The sequence below is a fragment of the Rhincodon typus genome, chromosome 18 (assembly GCF_021869965.1).
Source record: "Rhincodon typus isolate 14 chromosome 18, sRhiTyp1.1, whole genome shotgun sequence".
Lineage (NCBI taxonomy): Eukaryota > Metazoa > Chordata > Chondrichthyes > Orectolobiformes > Rhincodontidae > Rhincodon > Rhincodon typus.
Genome location: NC_063349.1, coordinates 38856088 through 38879491, shown reverse-complemented (window position 1 = coordinate 38879491; position 23404 = coordinate 38856088).

Below are 23404 nucleotides of genomic sequence, written 5' to 3'. Positions count from 1 at the left end.
CCACTCAGGCTGCTTCTAATGTTCCAATTTTTACAAAAAGAACAAGGCCTCACAAATTGTTTATCTTCTCATTGACTGCTCAGCACCTGTCCCCCAATCTCTGTCTAAAAGAAACCAGGACAAAACACACCTCTTAAAGCCACAGCATCATCATACTATGGTACATCTATAAAAATTGGTAAGAGTTCTTATGGACATGCTGAATTTCCTTAGCCTTCTGAGGAATTAGAGATGTCATTGTGCTTTCTTGACCATCACATCAATGTGGGTGGACCAGGACAGATTGTTGGTGATCATCACTCCCAGGAACTTGACGTTCTCGACCATCTCCACCTCAGCACCATTGATACAGACAGGGCCATGTCCTCCACTCTGCTTCCTGAAGTCAATGACCAGCTCTTTCCTTTTGCTAATGTTGATGGAGAGATTGTTGACTTTATAGTATGCCACTAAGCACTAAATCTCTTTCTTGCATTCCGTCTCATCATTGTTTGAGATCTGACCAATGACAATAGGTTTCATCAGCAAACTTGTAAATGTGTCCTGAGGAAGCGTCACCGGACCCAAAATGTTAACTCTGATTTTTTCTTCACAGATGCTGCCAGACCTGCTGAGCTTTTCCAGCAACTTTTTTTTTGAACTTGTAAATGGAGTTGTGGTGGAATTTGGCTACATAGTCGTGCGTGTATAAGGAGTATAATGGGGGCTGAGCGCACAGCCTTGTGGGGCACCGGTGTTGAGGATTGTGGTGGAGAAGGTGTTGTCACCTATTCTTACTGATTGAGCTCTATGGCTTAGGAAGTCAAAGATCCAGTTACAGAGTTGAGAGCAGAGACCAAGGCCTTGGAGTTTAGAGACGAGTTTGTTTGGAATTATGGTGTTGAAGGTAGAACTGCAGTCAATAAGTAGGAACCTGGTTAGATATCCTTCTCACCGAGATGTTCCAGGGATGAGTGTAGGGGCAGTCTGAGACACAACCCACAGGAGATGAAGGCTCCATTTCTTTAATGTCATCTCTTCATGTGAAGTGTTGCCATCTGAGGTTCCCTTAACATTCTTCACACCTGGCATTCCATGATTCCTCTCACAATATGTGTAGTCTTGATAGAGATTTCAGACAGCCACAGAATTTATATCCTCAGCCATCTTTTGGCTTGAATACCTTTCTTTTAGAAATAGTACTTAAAAGTTAAATGTATCTGCAAGTAATTCAGGATTATGAGACATTGTCATGATATTAGTCAATTGTCTAATCTGGGTAGCAATCCATAGATTCTTGGAGAAAGCAGATAGACCAGGCATAGTGATAGTGTTCATTGTAGTGGGTTGCTGAAGGAATGGTGACAGAGATAGGAGGCAATTTCAGAAAGATAGGAGGGGATTTCAGACTGAATCAGACAATCACAAAATTGTTATGGTGCAGATACACCATTCAGCCCATCCCAGCTACTCTGGTTCTATCACCCAGTGCCTATTCTCTGCCTTTTCCCCATATCCAAATAATCATTCAATGCCCTCTTGAATTGTATTTGCCTCCACCATATTTCCAGGCAGTGCATTTCATACCCTAACTACTTCCTGTGTTTAAAAAAGCCTTTTTCCTCACAACACCCTTTTGCCTTTTGCACACCACTTTAAATCTATGTCCCCTCGTTCTTATTTTTGTTTATGAGTGTGAACAACTTCTCCCTATCCTCTCTACCCAGCCCACTTTATGGTTTTGTACATCTCTATCAAATCTTCTGTCAGATTTCTTCTTTCCAATAAAAATGGTCTCAACTACTTCAAATCTACCCTCATAACTGAAGTTTCTCATTCCTGGCACCATTCTTGTAAGTCATTTCTGCATTTCTCTAATGTGTTCACAATTTTTTCTACAATGTGGTGCCCACAACTGTAGACAATACTCCTGCTGAGGTCTAACAAGTGTCTTGTAAAAGCTCAACATCAACTCTTTGCTCTTGTACTCTATGTCCCTTTTAATAAAGCTGAGAACACTATGCTTTACTAACAGCTGTCTGCATCTATCCTGCCACCCATAATGATCTGTGCACATGTACACCCACGTCCCTCTGCTCCTGTGCCCCTTTATAATTGTAACCTTTATTTTATAATGTCTTTCAATATTCTTCCAACTAAATTGCAGCATCGCACTCTTCCCTGCATGGAACCTTATCTGCCACATATCCATTCACTGCACCAACTCGTGTCCTCCTCAAAGTTTATAATTCTTCGAAGTTTCATGTCAACTGCAAACTCTGAAGTTGTCCCCTGCACACCAAAATCCAGATCAATAAAACGTATGAGGAAAAGACGGCAGGAGGGGACCAGGAGCTCTGGGAGGAAGAGTTCTCACAGGTCACAATCACTCTGGTCTTTGCTCGGGAAGAGTATAGAGCCATCAAAGGCATGAAAATTTCCAAAGTCATTGACTCTGGGATAAATTGGGCACATTAACTGTCATATGAATGGACGTAACAGTAGTAGGAGAAGGAGACATGAAGGACGGGAAATACCTTGCATCATAGCTGAAGCCTGTGACTCACTTCCAAGAACACGAAGCTGAAACGTTACCATTTCAGATTAAAAGTCAACTGCATTATAATGGCTCAAAATGGTTGACAACTCATGCAAAGTGGGAGGAGTATGTTCCTTTTTTGATCTTCAGGGACAGAGTCTTGGAATGGAAGATGTTGCCAGGTGCAATTCTAGTAATCAAGCCTCTACTGATTTGGTAATGTGTTCTTGGAAAAGTAAGTTGCAGGCTCCAGGTATGAAGCAAGGTATTTCCCATTCTTCATGTTCCCTTTGTGTTGGTGTCTCTGTGACTGCAATAACCTTTAAGCCTTCATCTACTTCTGCTGAGTCCATTCATATGACAGTAAATGTGCCCACTTTACCCCATGTCAGCAGAAGGGCATCCATTATCCAAGAGAGAGGCAAGTAAAGCTTGGTAATTGTAACTTCTTACATTCTCGGGGTGTCAGGAAAAGTTACACATCTGTCAAATTGGTGTCGCCTGACCAGGTTGGATAGTGAAAATTATATTACAGTACACATTTTAACAGTGCAGGTGAAAATATATTTACAAAAGTGAAAGGTTATCTACAAAGAAGTGTGACCTGTGTCACATTTGCCCTCAGTAGGTGGCAAGATCCTGCTCTGTAGTTTGCTATTGACCTGGAAGTCTTTGCTGGTCATTCCTGGTGCTATTTGGGCCCAGAGGGCCCTGGTCTTCTGAGAGCAGCCTGTCCAAAAGCAGGCACCCTCCTTGGCTTTGGGGAAATTGTGAGGTGAGGAGGAAGGTGAGGAGAAGTGGGATTGTTGGAAGGGCTGGACATCTCTAGTCTAACCTGAGAAGAAGCTTGTTGGTGTCGTTTATTGTGCTCCTCTGTGTAATTGGTGCCTGCCAGCACCAACTTGTCTCCCTGAGAAGAAGGAGCACCTAGATTGAGATCCTGGTCCCCTGTCCCATTTTCACATTCATCGTTGAGTGCAGATCCATATATATATCCTACAGACACAGAGTGTGCTGGACCTTGGCTAACCAGTCCATGGAAATAGCCAGATGCATACAACCTAGAGCAAGGTGGCACTGATAACGTTGATGGACTCTTCCATCTTTCAATCCAGTTTACCAAATACCTTGGTTAAACCTGCCTGCTGTATATCCCAAAGGCTGCCCTGGAAGACGTTTACCCAAAGATCCGAGGCCGAATGTCCTTGACCATGCACGTGGTGAGTGTTGTTCCTATGTGTGATGGTAGTGTCCATGTCGAAGATCTGACATGTCCTGCAGAGGTTACCATGACAGGGTTGTATAGTGTTGTAGTCGATGTTGCCCTGAAGGCTGGGTAATTTGCTGCGAACAATGGTCTGTTTAAGGTTTGGCGGTTGTTTGAAGGTTTGAACAAGACCTTACACCTAAAATGCATTGTCTGGTATAAAATGTCACCTCTTCTTTCCACTGACAAACCCTTTAGTTCTCTCAGGACCATGACTTGAAAGGAATTCAGGGATTTACATATACATATTAATCAATTAAAAGCTTCTAACTGTTTAAAGATTTAGCAGTATCTTAGGTTTGTTTAGTACATCCTCATCAATCATAGAATCCCAATAGTGTGGAAACAGGCCCTTCGGCCCAACAAGTCCACACTGACCCTCAGCACGTCCACCCTAACCCGTCCCCCTATAACACTCCTTATGTACAAATCCCTGAACACTACGGGCAATTTAGCATGACCAATCCACCGAGCATGCACATCTTTGGACTGTGGGAGGAAACCAGAGCACCCGTAGGAAATCTACGCAGACATGGGGAGAATGTGCAAACTCCACACAGACAGTCACCCGAGGATGGAACTGAACCCAGGTCCCTGGCGCTATGAGGCAGCAGTGCTAACCACTGTGCCACCATGCCGCCCCAAATAAACCCTGAAATACAGAGCTCTCTGTAAATAAACCCTAAAACCATCCAGTAAATAAGCCCTGAAACACTGAGCCCCCTGTAAATAAACTCTCAATCAGAGCCTCCTGAAAATAAAACTGACGGCACACAGCCCACTGTAAATGAACCCTGAAACACATAGCCCCCTGTAAATAAAGGCAAAAACACAGAGCCCCCTGTAAATAAACCCGAAAACAGAGCCCCCTGTAAATAAACCCCAAAACACAGAGCCCCCTGTAAATAAATCATAGAATCAAAGAATCCCAACAGTCCCCCTGTTCCAAAAAGTTTCCAATGTTGGTCAGATAGAGAGCTAAAACAATGAATGGTTGTCAAGCAGAAGGAAAAGGAATGCTTCGAGGTATGACTTCAGGAAGTTTTTATGTTCTTGCTGGCTAACAAATGAACAGCAGAGGTAGAAATCTGCAGACAACTTTCCATCCTTCTGGGCAGGATATAGTATGTAAAATCTAATGGTAGATAACAGTCTTTTTCAAAGTGTTTTGATGAAAATGGTCTGCCTGTTGACGAATTGATAATTCAGCTAAAACAGATTTTCCTCACTTCTACCATAGCAGAAAATGCACTCAAAACTACTGCAATAGCTAACTCATGTCCCGTAGTAGACTGAAAGGTTTATCAGTTCCCGAATGATACAAAACAGCTTGTATTTACGTGCTACTTTAACATAACAAATTGTCGTAAAATACTTCAGACAAATATTATCAATGAAATATTACAATGATCATAAATTTTATCATACAAGTTTTAAGAAGCATTTGAAGGATAGAAAAGTGAAGAGGTTTCAGCAGGGAATTAAAAGAACGCAGCTATCTTAGAGGGATACGAAAGTAAAGAAGGCTAGAGTCAAAATAATCAATGGAGGAATACGAAGGCTGTATTTTACTAATCACCATGTGGCAAGAATGGAAGGCATGGGAGATGTTTGGTGGTAAAACAATCCTTCCACCTGAGAAATGTCTACGCTGTGGAGATATGCAGCCAATTTGCATATGCAACTGCCCAGTTAAGATCCATTTTGCAGAGTTGTCAGCAATTTGTTGATGGCAGAATGTACTCCAGCCAACTTAGTATGGAGTTGGCTGTGCTGCTTTGATCAGATCCAGAAGTTCCATGTCCCAAACAGGGAGTTTGTAGGAGGGACAGCCAGTGGCCACAGCACCTGCATTGGACTCGGTTCCCATCTGTCTCATGAAGCCTGTTGCCTTAGCCTCAGAAGTTTTAATCTGGTGTGACCCTTTGTTCTTTTACTTATAAATTCTGTGTTTGATACTACCTGTCTCACTAAAACCGGAAAAAGGACTATACCCTGGTTTCATGTGATTTCTGACCTTTTCCACCCCAGTCTGACACCAGCACCTCCACATCACGAAAATCTTTGACTGTAAGCTTCAGTTTGCTCCGAAAGTAAATAATGTCAAGAAAGGCTGAGAATGGATCTCTCTCAAAAGATTTTTAAAAGTTCAAATGCATCTCAGTTGCATTTTGGAATACATCACAAGAGACAGAAAATGTTACTCAAAAAGGGATTTCAGGTGCCTTTGCATCCCATTTGAACAGGGCTGGATTACTGTTTAAAAGAGTTTTGGAAGTAAAAAAAATCAACAATTTGTATTTGCTGCCACACAACTGAGACTTCAAGATCACCAGCAAAGAATATATTAATTTTTCTTATGGACATTAGCTTTTACATTCCACCTTCCCCATCCTCTAACTTGCTTTATTTTTGCATGCTTGTGTTTGCTTATATGCCACAGGCTTCAGGGTGAGTTTAACCATAATGGTTATATTTTTAACTAAGTGAGTCTCATCAACAAAATGAACCCCTTACTTACTTCCTGAAGAAGTCTGGCTGATTTGTTTTTCAGAGATTTACATGGCCAAGTTCGTACTGAATTTTATAAATGTCACATTTTTTTAAAAAAATGAACTGCGTCATTATGAACCTTAGGAAGGAAAACAAAGAATTGTATTTATCCCCCTGGATTTGGTTGTAATATTCATTATTTGCAGCCATGCTTTCAACTATTCAGGCCATGTGGTCTTGAATTTAGCTTGGCATCCATTGCTGTCTGATTCCATTCCTGTGAAGTCAGAAGTCACACGGCACCAGGTTAATTGTGCAACAGGTTTATTTGAAATCACAAGCTTTCAGAGTGTAACCCCTTTGTCAGGTAAAGTGAGACAGAAGCACACAGAACACAGAATTTATAGGCAGAGAGACCAAGGACAGAGAGGTCAAAAGATCATACAAATGGTACGAATGGAGTATTGAATAATAAGTTTCTGCAGGTAATCAGAAAGTGTTAAATGGTGTGAGTAAAGTGTCAACCACTGAATAACAAAGCAAAGGAATGACCTATAATCCCATTAAATGAAGCAGAGAGGTAATTACAAAAAAATTAAAAATAATGTGGGGCTGGAGACAAATTAAATGACTGGAATAACATGATAGGTATAAGAGTTGCATGCTGAAGGTCTAACCAAAGTAGTGAGTAATCCAAAACTGTCCAAATCAATTAAAGGTGGATAGATCATAACAATTTATCAAGGTGATGATGTCAAAGCAGGAGAGTAAGGAAGATTTTACAAATACAGAAGTGTAGTGGGGTCACATGTAGTGCAACATGAACCCAAGATCATGATTGAGGCCGTTTTCATGGGGACGGAACATGGCTATCAGTTTCTGCTCGGGGATTCTGCGTTGTTGTGTTTCTCAAAGGCCGCCTTGAGGGACGCTTACCCAAAGATCAGAGGCTGAATGTCCTTCACCGCTGAAGTGTTCCCCCATTGGGAGGGAACGTTCCTGTCTGGCAATTGTTGTGCAGTGTCCATTCATCTGTTGTTGTAGTGCCTGCACGGTCTCGCCAATATAGCATGGCTCAGGGCATCCTTGCCTGCAGTGTGTGAGATAGACAACCTTGGTGAGTCACATGAATATCTGCCGTGTACATGGTGAGTAGGTGAGTAGTGTTCCCATGTGTGATAGTAGTATCCATGTCAATGATCTGAAATTTCTTGCAAAGGTTGCCATGGCAGGCTTGTGTGCTGTTGTGGTGGATGTTGTTCTGAAAGCTGGGTAGTTTGCTGTGAACAATGGTCTGTTTAAGGTTCAGCAGTCGTTTGAAGGGGAGAAGGAGAGACATAGGGATGAGCTTGTCGAGATGCTTATCGTCATCGATAACATGTTGAAAGCTGTGAAGAACAGGCGTAGTCTCTCTGCTGTGGGGAGGTACTGGGCGATGAAGGGTACTCTATCAGTCGTATCCTGTGTCTGTCTTCTGAGGAGGTCATTGCGGTTTTCGCTGTGGCACATCAGAACTGGCGATCAATGAGTGGAGCATCGTATCCCTTTCTTATGCAGATATCCTTCAAAACCTTCAGATGTCCATTGCCTTCCTCCTCATCTGAGCGGATCCTGTGTATGCGCAGGGCTTGTCCAAAGGAAATGGCCACTTTAAAACCTCGGCATGCGACTCTTATACCTATCACGTTATATCAGTCATTTGGTTTGTCTCCAGTACCACATTATTTTTAATTTTTTGTAATTATCTCTCTGCTCCATTTAATGAGATTATAAACCATCCCTTCACTGTTTATTCAGCTGTTGAGATGTTATTCATACTGTCTAACACTTTTCATTACCTGCAGAGACTTTATTCAATATTCCATTCATACCATTTGTATGATCTATTGACCTCTCTACCCTTGATCTCTTTGCCTATAACTTCTGTGTTCTGTGTGCTTCTGTCTCACTTCACCTGACAAAGCGGCTATGCTCCAAAAGATTGCAATTTCAAATAAACCTGTTGCACTATAACCTGGTGCTGTGTGACTTCTGACTTTGTCCACCCCAGTTCAACACCGGCACTTCCGCATTATGGCATACATTTCTGTGAAGCATTTGGAGGTATTATCCTTTACTAAAGGCACTATTTGAAAGCAATTTGTTCTGGGATTCACATGGTAACTCATCTTAATTTTGCCAAAAATCATAATCAACTTCAATTAGTTATGCAGCAAGGGTTGCATGCCAACAAAAATTAACAACTGTTCAGAATAGCTGCTATTCTCTAAATATTCCTTCCATTATTCTGCCAGATCTTAAAAGTAATGGCTGAAGCTCTGAAGGTTAAGCAGACAGTTCTTTCATAGTTTAAATAATATCATTGTTATTGCTGCAACGCTACCTGTTTCCCATGATGTATGATGAATTCCTTCTTTTTGTTGCATCCATGTGTTCTGCGTCTAATCCAGCAACCTGTCAACTGTAACATTCAGGGAACCAGATGTTCCAATGTGGCTAAGTGATGCCTAGGAACAAGAATGGCGTGTGTTGCAAGGCTTTCAATAGGTCACTCAACAGTTCAAGGGTCACAGAAGAGCAGTTCAAAGATTACAGACAGTTTGTGTTAAAGATGCAGTCAGAAACAGGCTCCATGCTAGGAATTGCTACTGTTTAGCTAGACTTCTGATAATGCAACTGAAGTCCACTGATTGGCTGTATTAGGACTCAGGAGAAAGACTACAAGTACTTTAATTGTTCTGTGCCATCAGGTCTTAGCCACTTGATGCACCTCAGCCAGATTAGAAATCAGGGAATAATGCCTTTAGGTGCCCTTTATGATGCAGTTGTAGTGTCCCTAACCCTAGGCCAAGAGGCCCAGGTTCAAGTCTCATCTGCTCCAGAGGTGTGTAATAACATCTCTGAACAGGTTGATTAGAATAGGTACAGGGCTGTATTTCCTCCCCCAACTCCATTTTGATTCAGTACCTTCCTTCTCTCCCTACCCCGCCCTTACTTTGATGGTCCTTACATTGACCGTCATGGGTTTTAAATTTAAATTTCTAATTAGCTACATGGGCGATTTATTGGTGGCGGTTAATAGTCAAAAACAAAAAAAAATGTCAGTGATTGCGTGGCAGGAAAGCAGTTTGGTTGTGCGTAATGCACTTCTGGATTTATTAAAAAAACGCACACAGGAAGCCTCAGATTCATGTCCTACCTACTCCAGGGGTATGTGATAACATCTCAGAACCTGTCATATCAGAAAATATCTAAAAGCAAAGGCAGTCCTAATATGATAAAGCAGTCAGTGAAAAACTAAATTTGCACCTGGAATTAAGTTTTGGTGTACAGTTTCGAGAATTCAAGAAAGCATAATCCATGAAAGCAGGTTCATAGAGTCAGAAAGATGTACAGCACGGAACAAACCCTTTGCTCCAACTTGTCCAATTGGATCAGATATCCTAAATTATTCTAGTCTCATTTGCCAGCATTTGCCCCGTATCCCTCTAAATCCTTCCTCTTCATATACCCATCTGGATGTCTTTTGAATGCACGTGCTTGCCTCTACCACTTCCTCTGGCAGTCCATTCCATACACACTCCACCCACTGTGTGAAAGGTTTGCCCTTAGTCCCTTTTAAATCTTTCCCCTCTCACTTTAAACCTATGCCGTTGAGTTGTTTTTCTCTCCCCTACCCTGAGGAAAAGACTTGGCTATCCACACACCTCATGATTTTATAAACTTCTATAAGGTCAACATTTAGCCTCCGATGCTCCAGGTAAAATAGCCTCAGCCTATGTAGCCTCTCCCTATAGCTCAAGCACTCCAACCCTGGCAACATTCGTTTTTATTTTTTTTATGAACCCTTTCAAGTTTAACGACATATTTCCTCTAGCAGGGAGTATGCCAACAGTCATTATGGCAATCACTGAAAAAGCAGCTCTTGGTGGAATTTCCAGGCTAGATGATCAGCTGTGAAGATTTCTAATCCCTTATGAAGATTTAATCAGATTTGATGACACATTGTGTCACCAACATCTTGATGAGATATGTATGGGTTCTATTTTGATTGCATTTGCTACTTGATGGTAGTTGATCACACAGTTTTGAATCCATATTTGCCTCATGTTAATTTTGTATGTTAGAATATAAACTGTAAAAGTAAAGTGTACTTCTGTTCTAACTTTATATTTATTGCTATTTGTAGCTTTATTTTCTAAGTACCTGGTTCTCACATTTTGTCTATTTTTGAAAAGGTTTTCTGGTCCCTTGCTAGATCATAATAATTTCACTGTCTGACCTGAGATCATAAATTGGCAACACTCCACGTCAGTAATGTACTGAGTTCTCCCGGATACTTTAGAAAATCACTTTTGGAAATAATGAATTCTCCATGACCACAAACGGATGACCTTTTTTTCAATCACTGAAATAGTACCACCCAAACTGGAACTGGAAAAAAATCAAATAGATGTAACAAGAGAGCACCTTTTTGTGTTTCTCTTAGACAAAACTTAAAATGTAATTTCAATATTTAAAATTATGAAGATAGTACAAGGAGGTGATTTGATTTTGTGCAATAATACAAAATGGATGACAGTGAATCAGCAACTTATTGTATTGTTTTGTTTTATATACACTGACTTCATCAAGATGTAAAATGGTTTCCAATTTGATATTACCTATTTTACTCCTTCACCACATAAAGGGACATTATTTCTTATAAGCAATCACAATTACTGAATTGATTGGATTGATGTTCCCCTGCAGATGGCAATAGCACAGTGCTGGATGATGCACATAATAGATTAAAGGTTGAAAGCTCTGCCAAGTTTCAGTAAAACATCAATCATGCTCTGCAGCGCTCTCCTGCTTGATTCCAGTAGAATAAGGATGCACAGGCTGGATATGTGTTCAGTGACAAACGTCACTCAGACTCTCCTCCCCCTTAACCAAAATGGTGCATTCCTGCATTGGACATATCCTCGCAAATCACATATAACATGAGAAATGCAATGTCTGTGGAATCTGACATATCTGAATACTGGACTCCTGGACACCTAACATGAGTTGGCATCCAGCATTCAAAGCTTAGGCTGTTTTGGGCAGTTTACAAGGAACCCTCAATATTTTTCCACATGTACAATCACTCAGAATATTAGTCCCAGAAGCAAATTTAAAATGGTTTAGAATTTAAAAGGCATCTTTATTTTTCAGGGAGCTATGAAGCCATCTCTTTCTCGTTTTATGCCAGCCTCCAAAGGTCTACCATTGCAAGTTTCTGACTGCAGTACACGTGACTTTCCAACAGACTACCTGCCTCTAATGTACCGATGACATTAAAGAGCAGGAGATCTCTCAGTGGCAGGCAGAACCCTGTCTCCACTATCAATTTCCCCTACCCCCTTAACCCAGGAATTAAAACAGGAAGTGCTGCAGAAACTCAGCAGGACTGACAAAATCTCCAGAGAAAGAAACAGGGTTACCATTTCAAGTCCAGGGCTTTCATTACCAGGCCAATTCCAGGGATAGCAACTCTCCAGATTTAGCAGTACCATTGCACAATAGCACAACATAGCCGCTGCTGAGGCTTGTGATCAAATGACCATAGGCCCAAGGTTGGGTATTCTAAATTGACCCACAGCTGGAGAAATTGGGCCTGACAAGAAATTGGCCAAAACTAAATTAAACAGCAGCCAGCAGCTATCGGTAACAGAGAACTGTGGAAACCAAGGTCAAAGAGGTCATAAAAGTTCATGGGGAACCATTTACAACCAGCTTGAGGATTGTGGATTAGAGAAGTATCAATCAGACTTTCTAGCACCTGGACTTCCAGATATTGCCTGAGGATGTGCACTTGACACCTCCATGACATGGCAACAGCGAAGGGTGTTGGCATAACCCCATTGAATGCTTTTAACCCCACTCATGATGCCATTGACCAGAGACCATAGAACATGGAGTGAGAGGAATAAAAACACACACCTGGAAGTCACCTCCTCAGCAAAGATTCACAACAAGACTCATGGCAGAAGACCATGTGACAACCCAAGAAGACCCAGGAGAAGCTCCACCCTGACCTGGGAGATCCACCTTCATGGAAGAGAACCGGTTCTCTGTCGGAGGAGAAGGAGATTCCAATGGCCCAGCTCACACATGTAGAACGTTGTGGGTAATATCCTCTCAGACAGATGGAGCTACATTGAGAGTAAATATTGTGGGAATTTGAGAAATGCTCACACGGTGTTTTTAATAAGGAATGTTTTGTTAATAAAAATCAAGTTGAACCACAAAACAAATTCCATTACCCTTGGTCCATGTCGCTGACAAGAGCACTTGAATAAAATGCTTTTTAATACATAAACTGGTTGAAGTGTCCAAAGCACTGGGGAAATGAAGAGGGTGCCTCAATTTTTAGGTAAATTAATCTTTCTGCTAGGGCCAAGCAGGTAGGCCGCAAATGTTCATAAGGTGGTTCCCCGCGATAGTGATTTAAACTTGCTGAGTGAATGGGCAAATGCATGGGAGATGCAGTTTACTGTGGATAAATGTGAGGTTATCCACTTTGGTAGAAAAAAAGGTAGATTATGATGTGATTAGTTCTAAACTGACAAATGTACAACACGGCCTGGGTGTCCTCATACACCAGCCATGGCAGTAAGCATGCAGGTGCACCTGGCTGTCAAGAAGTCAAATTGTATGATGGCTTTCAAAGTGAGAGGATTTGCACATAATACAGGAGCAGGGATGCCTTGCTCCATTTATACAGGGCTTTGGTAAGACCACACCTGGAATATTCTGTGAAGTTTTAGTCTCCTTACCTGAGGAAAGATGTTCTTGGTATAAAGGGAGTGCAGCGAAGGTTTACCAAACTGATTCCTAGGTTAGCAGGACTGATGCATGAGGAAAGGTTGAATTAAGAAGAATGGGGGGGCGGCGGGGGTTTGTGGCGGTGTTGTGATCCCATAGAAACATTTAAAATTCTAACAGGATTAGACAGGGTAAATGCAAGAATGATATTCCTGATGATGGGAGAGTCCAGAAATAGGGGTCACAGTCTAAGAATATGGGATAAATCATTTAGGATTGAGATTAGGAGAAATGTCCTCACTCAGACAAAGAGTGGAGAGCCTGTGGAAAGCAGTTGAGGTCAAAACATTATGTGTTTTCAAGAAAGCGTTGATAAAATCACTTGGGCTAAAGGGATCAACAGGATATGGCGTAAAAGCAGGAACATTTTATTGAGTTGGACAATCACGACTAGTCGAACAGCCTGCTCCTGCTTCCAATTTCTACATTTCTGGTAGTATCAGGATCACAGGCAAAGCCAGTCTACCAACCTTCTCAAGCCTTGAAGCCTCTAGCTGTGGTGCACCTCACAAACCAGGAGCCACAAGGATACCACTTCCATGCAATTGTCAGTCTTGAAATATTCCCTCTGTTTGCATCTCCACAGAAGCTGCTGACCAGCTAAGTGTTGAGAGTCATAAAGATGTATGTCATGGAAACTGACCCTTCAGTCCAATTCGTCCATGCTGACCAGATATCCTAAATTAATCTAGTCCCATTTGTCAGCTTTGGCCCATATCCCTCTAAACCTTTCCTATTTATATACCCACCCAGATGCCTGTTAAATGTTGTAATTGTACCAGACTCCATCACTTCCTCTGAAAGCTCATTCCACACATGCACCACCCTCTGCATGAAAAAGTTGCCCCTTGGTGCCTTTTAAATCTTTCCTCTGTCACCTTAAGACTATGCCCTCTAGTTTTAGACTCCCCTACCCTGGGGAAAAGTCCTTGTCTGTTTACCCTATCGATGTCCCTCATGATTTTATCGCCCCTCAGCCTCCGATGCTCCAGGGAAAATAGCTCCAGCCTATTCAGCATCTCTTTTTAGCTCAAACACTCCAGTCCTGGCAACATCCTTTCTGAACCCTTTCAAGTTTCATAACATCCTTCCTATAGCACAGAGACCAGAACTGATTGCACACAATATTCCAAAAGTGGCCTATCCAATGTACTGTATAGCCACAACATGACATCCCAACTCCTATACTTAATGCACTGACCAATAAAGGCAAGTATACCAAACACCTTCTTCACTATTTTTAGAATTCTCTGTCTTTGTTTCAGATTTTCAGCATCTGCAGTTATTTGCCTTTGTTCCCTTCTTAAATGGTTATTGATATTTTTAAATCTTTAGTCCGTCTTTTCTGGAGTGTTCCCTAAAACTTACACTTTACATGACGAAACGATTAACAACCTTGATTTATCTTCCCTGGAGAATTATTACATCTGAACATTGAAACACTGCAATGCATCCCAACCTGGTAAGTGAGGTGTTTGGCCCGAAAATTGATGTTTCCTTTTCATTCACTAGAATTGCCAGCAGCACTATGAAATATTTTCTTTATCACATTTATTAGTTTGCAGTGAAAACTAGTCAAAAGAAACAATGGGTGTGTTTGCTAGGGATCTGAAATATTTAGCCATTTGTTTGCATCATTCAGACTGCATGCAGTGCAAAGGTAAGTTTTAGCTAATGCCTTGTTAGAAATAAAATATGCCAGAATTTGTAGAAAACCTTTCAGATTTACAGCATGATTTTCTAACCTGTGAACTCAAAATTTACATAAAACATATAGGTTCATTATGAAATAACTCCACAGAGGCCAGTACCCCTCACCAAGTCACACTTTATTTACACGTGGACAGTCCTTGACTGATCCAGCTCTCTCAGAGCCAGCTCTCAAAGTGAGCAGAACCTCTGATACTCTAATCAGGTCTCCCTAATTGAACCAGATTAACAGCCCCAATCAGGGAGCTCATATTCTAGGGGGTCCACCTGGCTGACCTCACTACAATCATTACACATTATAATACAATTCAAATGACAAATTAACACAGGGAAGCACATAGAAACAGGAAAAGACAACTTAGCCAAGTGACTTATTCTTCCATTGAATTAAATCATGGCTAGTTCGTACCATTACCTTTTCTATCAGCCTTGGTTCTGCGATCCTAAAAGCTCTTCACTAATCTATCAAATACAGTTTTGAAATTTTCAATTAATTTAGCCACAACAATTTTTCATGAGGGAGCCGTTCTAGATTACCTTTTGTGTGAAGAACTGCTTCCTTGTTTCATCCCTGAATAGCCTACCTGTAATTTAAAGGTTATTCCCTTCCGTGAGTGGACAAAATAATTTCTCTTGCTGTCTTCAATCAACTCGTATAATCTTCTAAGCACTTCAGTTGGATGACCAATTATTCTTTACGTGGAAGGGAATGCAAAGCCTCTTTTATCCAACTTGTGTTTATAATTTCTTTTTTCATGAATGAATGAATAATTTCTTGTCACATATATCTCGAAGATACAGTGAAAAGTGTTTGTCAGCACAATCTGGAGCCATTTTGAGTTATAATAAGGATGAAGAGAAATTACTTAAATAAGGGCCCAACCTGAAAGGCCAACTTTCCTGCTCCTCTGATGCTGCCTGCCCTGTTGTGTTCCTCCACCTCCACACTGTGTTATATCTATTACTTAAATAGGCGTTCACCTCCTGTTCAAATTGTGGTCTCAAGCATGATTTTAGGCCTTCTGGGAGGTCTCTGTAAGCTGTTCTGGTCGTCAAGGAGTCCTGCTCTGGGAACAGCAATGATGATGGCGATGCCCAGGAGACCTCAGCTCTGCTGCCACCACCCCCTCGCCAAGACCACCAAGAATCCAGTCTCTAGGCTTACCGCCACCAGGAGTCCCCAGTTTGTGCACCGGCACCATCAAGTCCAGGCTCTGGGCCTAACACCACCAGGACTCCCTGCTCTGGGCGGCAGCACCACCAAGAATCCAAGCACCAGGCCTACTGCCACCAGGAGTCCAGGCTCTGGGTCTACCAATGCCAGGAGTCCAGGCTCCAGGCATGAACACCATGAACAGCAGTCCTGATCCATGCCGCCAACACTGTTGCCATCACCTCACCAACACCGCTTCAGCCTTGAAGATGAAAAAGAGAAAGATAAAAAGTACATGGAGAAAATAATATTGCTGGCCTGGAGCAGATGGGCTCCTATGAGCCTGATCATACCTACTCTGCCAGCACCATCTTGAAGTGGGTGAGGTAACATTTTTCCAGTGGAACTCCATTGCATCCCTTCCAGAGTCAATGGGCTGAATCTTAAGTGTTATTTGGCCAAGTGCAAGTTGTGTTGAGGTTATTGTGGGAATTCTTGTTGTAATACCTTGTGAGTTTTCTTGCAGTATCTTATTGACTGCACCTCATTAAACACCTATCTCAACACGATGGTACTCCTTGCATCTGATTCTAGCTCCATCTTACTACGCACTATTCTTGGAAAAAACTCAGCATTCCCTGGATATCTGCTAAAAGACTGGCATCCCTTGTGCACGCACCAGCTTTAAAAACCCATTGTACACCTGAAAATGTCCTGGAAGCCCTCAGCTGCCTTGCACAAGTCCTGACATTTGCCACAGACATGGCAGACAGGGCAAAAATTGTGCTGTGCTTGTGGGTAGAATCCTGGTGCTCCCCCTGGATGGGGTGGTGCGTAGACGGGACTTGCACTTCCCCCAGGACCAGCAGTGGAGGGCACAACGACAGACCATGCCAGTTTTGTCTGAGATTGCCAGTTCCAGTCTGTGTCACTGCAGTTCCAGTTGTCTGGAGGAATATCCAGCAATGTAGGAAGAAGGTCAACAACCTTCTCCACTCCATCAGCAGAAGTGTTATGATCTTCTGTCTGATACCTCTCAAATTCTTTTGCTGATACTGTCCTCACCAAGGTCCATGCTCCACCATTCTCTATTCTCTCAATGTCTTCCCGACTTGCTGTCACCCATCCTAACCCCTGACACCATTAAACTTGCATGGCCTCTACGTGGCCTACATCTTGATACCTGCACCACAATTACAGCTGTGCCAACCACTTACAGCTTCTGCAGTTATTGTGTCTCTCATTTGGGAAGAAAAACAGCCCACAATAAGGCAGAAAGAGTCAAGATGGGGGGTGAGATGCGCAATATCCCCCACTTTGCCCCTTATGTGGAGAGTATCCTGACTCTAACCATCCTGAGTGGCCTTCCTGCCTTTGTACGTGCACTAAATTGCAGTGCAAGACAGATTAAATATGAGCCTGGTAGTTCTTGCTGAGGGAAGAAAGTGCAAATAGGCAAGCCAAGACAAAGTAAGACTGGGTTGCTGTCAGCACCAAGTTTGGTTCAGAGCGAATGAACTCTATGACAGTGAACAAAGAGCCGGGAAATGTAGCCTGGTCGAATCAATAAGCCAGAAGCATGTTATTAAGTGCACAGTATCCTTGCAGCAGCATTACAATGATAGTTGTCTCTGCAGCCCAAGGTGTAGTATTGAAGCACAGGAGCAACCTGTTAGTGGATGGGAGCAATGACATGAGGGTTGCTAGAGGCCGGCACATGCCAAATGCCATTGTCCGTGAATGTGGTGTGTGTGGTTGACGATCATCAGTATACCCTGAAATGTTGCTCAGTGTCCAAGGGGAGGCTCCTCACGGCCGACAATGTGCCAAAGTTACCAGGAACCCACTCTGATTTCCATGTCAAGAATTCACTACACCTAGTTTGTTCGCCGCATTTGGTAGGGGAGGAAGCTGAATATTATTAAGACATGTTGGGCTATTGATACGATTTTTTTTTTTTTTACAAGCAATAACATGCCATTAAATGGCAATTTTCACTGCCTTGCAAAGAACTCACCTCGTGAGAAAAACCATAAGGATTGCAGTGAGTTGCTCCCAATATTGAGATAAGCTTCATCAGACATTTTGCCCAAACCTGCGACAAACCTGGCCATATCCCACATTGCTCAGGTCCCTGTAAGATTCCTGGTGAGTGGGTGATGCTCTCACTTGAATGCTGAACTCCAAATTAGATTTAACCAAAGCCTGAAAGAAGCGTGAGACAACTTTGACTACTTTGCATTACAAGGCCCTTGAGATAAAGGCATTTTATTCACACTTGAACAAGTAATACGTTCATAATACCGAATAAGCCATGAGCAAATAAGAGAAAGAATCACATTTTTAGAATATCAGAAATGTAGGGTGGATATTGTTATCACTGACTTATCTTGGTCATTCAAAAGATTAAAATACTAGTTGGGAATTAGAGGTTGCTGCCCAATGATTGACAGTTGTACATGTGGTACTTATTTGTTGTTCACTGGGACATTTTCAAAAAGAGACAAAATACTGAAACAGTGAATCTCTGTTTTGTCTATCATGGCTGTGTCCCCTCGGTCTCCCAGCTGTATTTCATTCTTCCCCACTGATCTCTCTCTCCTGGCGTGTTTTTTTTGTGTCCCAGGACTTTGAATTCTTTCCCAGTTCTATAATCCTTCTTCTGCCATATTCACATTCTACTGCAATCCTATTATCTATCATTCTGCCTCAATCCTTTGATCTATCTCATAAATATAGTTTGCTCTGTCAGAGTTTAATGTAAGTCGGCTGTGTGTCCCACACTTTCAGTTATCTGATTGCTCTTCTGTCTCCTTCCCCCTCTGTGCTAGATTGTTGATTGTAATCTTCATCTCCTGCTATAGCTATTTAATGCTTCATATTCCTGCATCTCACCTAATTCTGGCTCACTGACATCTCATCTCATTTTATCACAATTTGTTTGACTCTCATGCAACTGAATTCTACCTTGACCTGGCTGCAAATCTCTCTCTTATCTACATCAAACATCTCTCACCATTTTTCTTCCAAATGTACCATGCTTTATTTAACTCACTAATATATCTCTGGTTACATTCCTCTTTGCCTCAGTGATCTCTCTCTGGACCATATCCTTTTTATCAGTGACCTCACTCCTGGATCCTTCCCTCTGTCTCACCAGTGTCCCTCCTGGTCACATCTCTCATGGGGTACACTAATCTCTCTCCTGGCTTTATCCTCCTCCAATCTCCAGCTCTTGAATGCGTCCAAATGTCTTCAGTGACACTGGCCGGCAATATCAAAGCTTTTTGTAGGTTTCTAAATGATGTTATGAGTTTCTGTTCCAAGGATAACGAACAACAAAAGACAAAAGAAAAAAAGCAAATGGGAAAGAAAATAGTCTGAAGTCCCGCTGAAAGAAAACAAGCCAGAAGAACACTTTAATGAAATAAAGATTCAAAAGAAAGAAGTAAAAAAATCAGAAGTAATAAAAGCAGGCAAGAAAGAAAAGAAAAATCCCTGGATAAAACTACAAAAGAATGGCTTTCAATCTTTTTCGATACTTTGGAAGAGGTTAAAGAATAAGCAAACTTACAATTGTAAAATACCTTATATTCAGTATCATCTGCAAAGGAGGAATGCAGGTGTTTAGTTTGTCCCAATACTTTTCTGGCTGGATTCCACTTTACACCCTCTGTCAACAGGGAAGGCGATGGCCTTGTAGTATTTTCACTGGACTGTTAATCCAGAGACCCAGATTACATTCTGGGGACCCGGGTTCAAATCCTGCCACGGCAGATGGTGGAAATTGAATTCAATAAAATATCCAGAATTAAGAATCTAATGATGACTGTGAATCCATTGTAGATTGTGGGGAAGAAACCCATCTGGTTCACCAATGCCCTTTAGGGAAGGAAACTGCCATCCTTACCTGATCTGGCCTACATGTAACTCCAGACCCACAGCAACGTGGTTGACTCTTAACTGCCTTCTGGGCAATTAGGGATGAGCAATAAATGCTGTCTAGCCGGCAATACCCTCATCCCATGAATAAATTAAAAAAAACTGCACCTCAACTAGGATGCTGTTGCATGCATCTTAACTTGCACCAGGTTCTGTTTGGAGGTCAGTCTGTCTTTCTTGGTCATTGGCTCTTTGTGTGCAAGTCCTTAATATTCAAATTATTATGCTAATTTTCACTCCAAGAATTCAGCCCACTCTCTCTTTTTAACATTTTATAACCTTCTCCAATCCTTGCACTCCTCAGTTAGGTCTCCCTCTTCCTTTCATTGCTCCTTAAAACCAGCTAATTACACCCCTAACCATGACATCTATGTAATTCCATGCATACCACTATTTTGTTCCAAAGACCAAAAGAGGTTCACAATCATTGGGTTACACTTCAAATATACTCTGAGAAATGTACTGCTTCACTCGGGATATATATTGATGTCCAGTGAATAGCTAATCAATGAATAACCAACACTGAATTTTTCTGTTTTGCTGTGGGCCTTAGATGCCTTGAAAATGGTATGATTTCCTTCCCCAATCCCAACATGAGGCATTTTCATTATCATGCAATATGTGGCACTTATGCTGATGTCCAATTGGTGGCAACACCATTGCTGAAATGGACATTTGGGACCTTCAGCTGGTTTGATAAAAAAATCAGACTTGTTATTGTAGACAAAGTGAATCACATCTGCCCCAGAAATGTCGTGAACCATGGTTTGGAAGTGAGGTTGTATAAAAGGTGAAAGCAAATGTAAAGAGTGTTGCCTAATTTGCATGGCACAATGCTGTAACATAAGTTTATATTTGTTTTCACTGCAGTGATTGTTCACATTTCTTTGTTTTGAAAAGCTGTGACCATTAAATGATATGAGACAACAAGGTGCAGGGCTGGATGAACACAGCAGGCCAAGCAGCATTATAGGAGCAGAGAGGCTCCTTCTGCTGTGTTCATCCAGCCCTGCACCTTGTTATCATGAATGAATCATCAGATTTGTAAAATGATCACTGTCACAGTGAAATCTCATTTTAATTTGAGGAAATGCTTTTTGCTTTAAATGCGTGTGCAAGTTATCCTGCCAAACACCCATGACTTGGGATTAAAGTAAAATACTGTAGGTACTGGAAAACAAACAAAAAAACAATTAATAGGTGTCTCATATACAGGGAGAAACAGAGCAAATGCTTTAGGTCAATAGTTCTTCAACCTCCTCATGAACTTCACCCTCGCCCCTTCACTTCCACACCCTAATACGTTGCCTTATCCATGGTCCACTTTATGAACAGAACTCTCAATCCCTATTACAGCAGTAAGAAGTTATTGAATAGTCCATAAAACTCCCTAAAATAAACAAAAGGTATCTTCCAATCATAATCAAGCACTTACAAATTGAGCCAATTGAAATGCAGATTAGGAGCCCATAATAATCCCAGGTAAACAAATAGATATCAGAACTGCGATGTCAACAGATAACCTGACTGAGCTCATAAAAGCAAAGGCAGAGGTTAAATATTGCTGTCATACTAGGCTATCCTTTCAATTGTGTGAAATGTACTCTATTGATACCATCAAGCTGGGCGACAAGCCCAAGGTCAATGAGCAGTGCAGGAGGGTATGCCAGGAAAAGCACCCAGCACAGTTAAAAATGAGGTGCCAACCTGGTGAAGCTGCAACAGAGTATTTGTATGTTTAGCTGTGGAACAGTCACAAATGATGGTGACAAATCAACAAATAACCAGAGGAAGATATTCCAAAAACCTCTTCATCCTCAACTAAGGAGTACCCGAGAATATCAGTGATAGAGCAAAAAATATTTAAACCTATCTCCAGATGGAAGTGTAAAATCATCGATCCATTTCAGACCCCTCTAGAGGTCCACTGATTTACAGATGCTGAATATCAGCCAATTTGACTGACTTCACATGATATCAAGAAAAGGCTGAAATTACTGAAAACCACAAAGGCTGTTGTGTTGGATGATATCCCAACCAATGGTATTGAAGAATTCCACTCCAGGACTAGGTCTTAACCAGATTTCTGGTACTGCTACGACATGGCATCCTGCTGCCAATGTGGAACAGGTGCACAGTCATGTCCTGTTCAAGAAAGCAGGAGAAATCCAATCCAGCTATTATCTGGTCCATATAGCATGTTAAGATCCCATTGGAGATTAGTCTGTCTTCGTTTTAAAAGAAAAATGAGCCTCCGTGAAATGAATGAAAAGAAAATTGTTGGACAAGTTTTCACATTAAGACTTTTGCTGTCACAACTAACTAAAGTCAACATAATTCAACCAATAATTAACATTTCAAAAAAAGAGGTAAACTTCACTTGAAATAAATAATATAAAAAGCTTTGAATCATGTAGTTGCATTGCACCACTCTTGTTATTTCCCACATTAAAGTGAGACCATGGACAATCTCAGTCCAACGTGGCCTATGATTTGTAGCATTTCTCACTTTCCATTCAAACACATTTTGACTCTTGAGTCGCATGTACCTGCAGGTAGATTCCATGCAAAGCTCTCAAACGTAGTTGCCACTGATAAGGCACATGTTTGCACACCATTTCCTCGCTCAGATCAGAACAGTTTTATTGATATAGAATTTTGAAAATCGCTTCCCCATCTCTTGTAAATGGATGGTCTATGGAATCAGAGCAAGGGTATTTCTAACCAACAATCCCTTGTGCTCTCTGACTTCAATATTTTTTCTTCTCCAACTACATAACTGTTGCTGTTCTATTTGATATTACCTCTTTCATCTGCCGGATCATGAGATTACAGGTTGTGGGGTTGCATAGGATTTTGCATCCACAGTGCCTCATTGATGGCTAATTTAAGGCTGCTAGATTTGTGCAAAAGTCTATCCCATTTGGCATGATGACCGTTCCATATGCAATGATGGAAAATGTTGGTGTGGAGAGAGAACTTTTAATCCATAAGCATGGTGCAATGGTCATTCCCACCCATACCATAATGGACAGATTGAACTACTATAGATTAATAAAGATGATGTGACGAAGGTTTTCCCTCCTGTTGGTCTTCTCTGTTGGCTGTAGGCCCAGCCTGTTGTTTGGCTGTGCCAGCTCTCAATGTTATATGGGCTACTCCACATTATCCTCTACATGGAGGAGATTACAGGATCCACTTGGTCTGGTATGATAGAGGAAAAGTAACTCCATGTAGTTAAGATATTGTTTACGATGTGTAATCAACTAGTTATCAGTTACATTAATATGATAGACATTGTTGTAGGGATTGTGAGGACGACCAGTTGTTAGGTCTCACTCCTCTTAAGATGCAGTATCTTTCTGTAAACAAGCCCAGATAACATTCTCACAGTTATAGAGTCATAGCGATGTACAGCACGAAAACAGACCCTTTGGTCCAACTCGTCCATGCTGACCAGATATCTTAA